Raw genomic sequence first — 6,213 nt, forward strand, 5'->3', positions numbered from 1 at the left:
AGGGCCACCTTATGCTGGACTGGGACTGGGACACGTGCGCCTTCTGTTCCGTTCACTTGAGCCAATATTTATGCAACAATTTAACCGCAATTTCTATTAATACTCTTGCCAAATTGTTTTAAAGCTTTGTTCGCCCGGAAAACGGCTGGCATACCCCTTTTTCCGACCCACAATGTCTTGCTTTTATGTTGTGGGTAATTTTCAGATTATCAGATTTATGTTTCGCCTTAAACGGTTACAATGATTGGGTTGTAACCTGAATCTCTAACACTAAAGCGGTTTTACTTCCAAACAGTTGCACAAATTTATTGTCTAGAATTACGTTTTTGTACTTACAAACGTTACTTAATATCTTACATTAATATTTTTGAAAAACAAAACCAATGTGAAGCCATTTCCATGAACCCAAATCGCAATAGCACTTTCGACTTCTGCTCCCAATTGCTCGCCTGTCTCCTTTTCAGTTCCATAAAGAGCAAATAAAACAGTTAAGAACAATTAAGTTTTTGAAATCATGCAAAAGTTCGAAAATGTCAAACTCCGAAGCGTGAGAAACATTTCTGCACTGATGTTGAATCAAAACCTCCGAGAAGGATAGCGATATATTTCACAATTAACGAATGCCACTCAGCTCGGCGAATTGTGGGAGACAAAAAATGCAATGCACTGCAAGAAAATGCGCTGGAAGACTTTCTAATAAATTAGCTAATTATACTCACACAAATAATAGAACATCTTGTTACTATTTCGGCAGTTAGCTAGGATTAGTTGTCTAACTTCTGAAAGTATCCATAAGATTTCTGGTAGTGGAGGGTGTCGGGCTCAAATCGTTTCAGTCATGCGATTTTTTCCCTCAATCAAACCCAGCCCGGCTCCATCTCCAGTCCGATACGATCCGGTCCGGCCTGGCCTGGCGTGGCATTGGTGTCCGGAACGTCATGTATCCGTTGCCGTTGGCCGTAGCCGTTCCTATGGCTCTATCAGTATCGGTATCTGTAAATGTATCTGTATTTGTATCTGTATCTGGATCTGTAGTCGCATCGCAGTCATGTCACCCTTTTCATTACGTTCCATTAAGAGTGTTGGGGGATTAATTGAATTTAATTGATTTGCCAAAGCAGACTAAATTGGCCACACTGTCTAGATTCCGGGGGCAGCACCGCAGCACCACATCCCCACATCCCCACAGCAGCGCAACAGATACTCGGCCCAGACAATTATCCATGAGATACAAACGTATCCGAGTGTGTGCCCATTACACCCGTGGAGCGAAGGAGACATCGGCTCGGCATTGGCTGCATCTCTGTATTGGTTGACTGTGCTGCTGCTTCACTGGCTAAATTAATGAGCACATGAATTCGGATTCCCACTTTGGCCGCCACAATAACATCAGCCGCTGATCATCTAACAGTGCCTGCAAATAGCACACACACTCCTCCGTGGCCTATGCACATATGACATCATCGCCAGCTTGGCTTTTGTGCGGGTGCCTCAGTCTCTCAGTTCCTCAGTCCCTCCACCCATCAGTTTGTCTTCCTGTTTGTTGTTGTTGTGGCCGGCTTAATTACACAACGAGCTCACAGTTTGAGGTTCAGATACTTTCGTAGAGCTCCCTGCGGAGGCGTGGGATCCAAACAAATGCAGCCGGAGTTGGAGTTGTAGCTGGAGCTGAAGCTGGAGCTGGAGCTGATTGGCTTTTCAAGTAACCGCGTTGACACTTTCGACAATGGAACTTGTTAATTATCTGGTTTGTAGCTGCTGCTTGCAGGCCAATTAATGCATGCAATCAACTTTCCAAGTCTAAATATAGATCCTAATAATCGAATGGGTGTTTGCTCCAATTTTAGTTGCATGGTGTATTCAGGTCCTTACGCGAATTAGAACTTTTAGGGATTTTAGCATCGTAATATGATAACACAATTCTATGTATATTTAAGTTAAAAATGTAACTCAAATGAAATCATGTATTCTTTATTATAACTTACATAAGTTCTTAAGTATCTCTTTGTATCCATCCGTCTAGAAGTCGAGATTTCCAGACAGAATATTTGTAGAGATGGAAAGCTAAAAGATATGATTATAAACTCATTGTTTATATAGTATTAGAATTCCAGTATTTTGATCTCAAAAACACATACATTCGAATGGCACTCGCAATTGATTTCTATTGGGAGTACTTACGCCGCAGAATGGCACCTAATGTTTACTTAAAAATCACATTTTAATTATTTAAAAGCTCGGCGGACCGAAAGAGAGCCTGAAAAAGGACAAAACTAGAGTGCACATGTGGTACATACAACGCTATGTATTTTTTGTGGCTGGCTAAAGCAAATAAAGCCGTATGAGTGCAAATATTTTTGTTCGATTTGTATTTGTTTTACCTTGATTTGCACGACGACTCCCAAACGCTTGGCTCCGCCCAGAACATGGCTCTGGAATGTGTGTTATCAGCCGCAGCACTGCCACCTACTGCTTTTTTATGCTTTTTGGCATATGTCTGTGCTCCTTCAGCACACACGTGTCGGCAGCACCCCCTCCAGGCGGAGGGGGGAGGCGGGGGCGGCCTGGGGTCGGGGCCACCAATTGGGGGTTCTCCGAGGGGCGGCTCCTCCCACTCGAGAGTGGGCCAGTCGGCAATCCAATCACCGTCGACTCGCCACTGCGCATGGTGGAAAAGGGGAGGGGCGGCTGGGTGACTGCGATTGCGCCTCTGTTTTCAGTGATAACAAATCTTTATCGGGGCAATGGTTGCTTATCTGGACACGAATCGAAAATCAATCGATTCAATCGAGTTTTTCGTTTGTTTGGTAATTAGCTTTTGGACAATGTTTTCGCTACCCCTTTCCCCCTCTCTCTCTCTCTCTGTCTCTCTGCTTTGTTGTTTTCGATGGGTATTTGCATTAAATATCTCTGCCTTTGTTGCTCTTGTGTGGCTAGAAAAAACAAGAAACTTGTTGAAAAAATTAACGGAAACTAGGACAGTTGTTTTTACGAAAAAATACAATTAAATGTCCAAAGGGAAAGTGATGTGTTTTTTAAATGCTACGCTGCCATGAATATTTAATGTACTATATGAGTTATAGTTGAATATTTAGAAAAAGTATCTCACAGATTCACATACTGATCATTAGAGAAATCGAATTTGCATGACAATCTTTGCCAAGAACGGAATTCAAAATATTTTAACACATATTTAAAATCTCAACTTTTCGTAGCTTCAACAGGAATGTTTTCAAATTAATGCATTTACCTCTGTTGCTGCAAATTCACAATATTGCAAGTGATTACTGGCCAAGCGGCAATGGATCTCTGACAGAATGCATATGCCACACAGAACGGTGACCGTTGCAACCGTAAGACCTACGGATATATGTATCTAAAAAGAGTTATCTGCAGCCATAGCCAAAGGTAGTCCCGGCAAACAGACGTGTGTCATAAACATAATTACAACTTATCAATAAAAGCGAGCACTAACCCGGTAGACTCCGTGTCGCCACAAAACCCATTCCACCATTCGCTTTATCGGAGCAACTTATTTGCTTTCTGCTGGCTTGGCTCTGCGTCGAATGAGCCGCGTTTACAAGTTGTAAATTATACAAATAGCGATCAACAAAGGTGCACACTGAAAACACAGCCAAGTGGGAATTCGAAGTAATCTGTGCGATCATATGTCAGCTCGGTTTTAACTAATCTATTTAGTGGTTCATCGTATCTCCACCTCACAGTTGAATATCACTCTTATTACTTACTATTCAGATGGAAATCCTAAGATTTCCGCTACTTGACAACTAATCGCTTCATTAGAACATCACTGAACGCACAAGCTGTCGGTAATTACAATAAAAAAGGCTGTTTGGCTAAATCGAGGTGCCATAAATACGTGTAAACAATTCAATCCTCTTGCAGCGATCTGTGCGTGGTAGTACTACTTAACCGATATGCTGCAATGGCTCGGATGGTCGGGGGTGCTATAAAACCGGAGTTTTATTTCAATCTGCCGCCTCCAGGTTAAATATAAGGGCCTATCAACGGAAAAGCGCAATCGATCTGTGACCCACCATCGCACTGTTCTCCCCTCCGATTAGATAAGGCCACAAGACCCTCCCCCCAAAGACTCTTTGCTCCAAGCCACCAGTAACTATCAAATCATTTGGCCAAGCGCGTCCTGTTTATGCATCCCCGATCCAGTGGTAACCACGGCAATATCCGAGCCCAGTGGTGCCCAGTGGAGCCAGTGAAGCCCACACGAGGGAGCGAGCAGCCACACAACCATCGATCTATAAAGAGGCACTAAATCAACAATAGCACCGCCGCAGCACTGAGTGGAGTAAGAGCTATAAATAAATTATTTATAGCTTCGGTGGTGGAATATTGCCACCACACAGAGGTAATAGATGGATCGCTAGGCGGTACGGTATCGGCCTGGCTCCGGTACGCCACGGAATACGCTGTACAGCTATACGTCTATACGGCTGCAGAAGGCGGACGGAGGTGGAGGTGGAGATGGAGATGGTGCGGCTATATGGAATTCCTATTGCACTACGCTAGGATTCCCTCGCGATTGTACACCGTGAACTATTATAAATCATTCCTGTTTTCTTCATAAGCAATTTCTTAATTCCATAAGCATACTAGTCCACTTCAAGTAAACTTGAAACAGGACATAGACTTTTCAGCTACAGCGCTATAATTCCCAACTGGTTCTAGACATGCAACTGATTTCAATGTAACCTTAACTTAAAAGCAGTTTTTTGTAAATTTGTAAATTTGTAAAACAAGCACGTTAATACATTGCCATGCACCACTTTGAATCTACCACCTCATTTTTGTCTGTGTAGAGAGTAGAGCGAACCGACGAAAATGACTCTGATAACCGATTGTGTGCGCTGATAACTGATAGCCATGTTATTATTAAGGGCTATTAAAATTCTGATTGAAAATTCATGTCAAAAATATATTTTATTATCCACTGTAAAACTTCATTTCGGTTCTTGATTACAACCGGGCAATATAGAATCCAATCGAATTGTAACGATTCGAATTGTTCGAAAACGATAGCTTACACTTCTACGGTGATATGGAATGCGAGTGCATACAGATAGCGTTTTCAAATAAAAGCCGGTTGACTTATCACATTACTAAATACGATGTCTAGCCTTAATAACTACTCTACGTAATTTCTTACGGGATGTGCATTTATCAAATGATGGGCTTACTTGTTAATGTGTGTTATTTATAGTTCTTAGTGAAAAAGTCTTGCCGGTTTTCGTTTTTAAGTACTTTTTTGAATTAAGTTAAGTTTAGAATGTAATTAGGATGTATCATATCAATGAAAATAATTGTCATGCTTTTCTCATTTGTTCTCATCTGAGTTCAATAGAACTTTGAATATTTTCTTAGCTTAAGACTGGTTATAAGACAGAGAAGAAAACCCTGCTTTTAGTGGCTGACACTCCCTTAATAATTTATTTTTCTCGACTAGCAAATTCCGTCGGATTTTAATGGACGCACGTCAATCTGCTCTGCACATCACTCAGATTTGTAGATGGCTCTCTAATTGGAACTAGAGCAGCAAGGGAATGGGATGGGGTACCAAGCCGATGGGAATCGGAGCGGAGAACACTCCACTTGTTCGCACTCCATCCTCGAGGCACTAAATTTGGTGTGTAATTCTTTAAATCGTTGCCATGTGTTGGAGCAGCGATGCCAAAAACCAAGTGACACCAATAATCCGAAGCTGGGATCTGGGACGCCCAGAAAGTTGTTCAAATCTGTGGCCAAGACTGGAGGGAGAAACGGGAGCTCATAACACTTATTTATGCGACCGATGAAATGGGGACATTAGCTCTTTGTGTTTTGTAAATATTTGTCATAATTTCGAGGGGCGTTCAACGACATGTGCGCTTCAACCAGACGAGTTTTTTTATATTTTCAGGGCATTTAAAGTTACCCCACCACCATTGGGCATTTGTTTTCAGAGTTGTGCTTTTAATGTCGCAATTAAATGCATGAGTTTTTAAAAATTAGATGCCTGTCAAAGTTGTCTAATTTATGGTTCACAGAAAGCTTTGCTCCAAAGATGTCCCCCAAACTAAGAAGTTTTTGGGGAACCAGCTTCTGCTTTATTTCCAAATTTTTGGTTGAAATCTCAGACTGAAAGTGTTTCAATTTTTTGTTAGAATTTAGGGAAACTATCTTCCAAATGCACATTTA

Source organism: Drosophila teissieri, chromosome 2L, assembly GCF_016746235.2.
Source record: "Drosophila teissieri strain GT53w chromosome 2L, Prin_Dtei_1.1, whole genome shotgun sequence".
In the NCBI taxonomy this organism is placed as follows: Eukaryota; Metazoa; Arthropoda; class Insecta; order Diptera; family Drosophilidae; genus Drosophila; species Drosophila teissieri.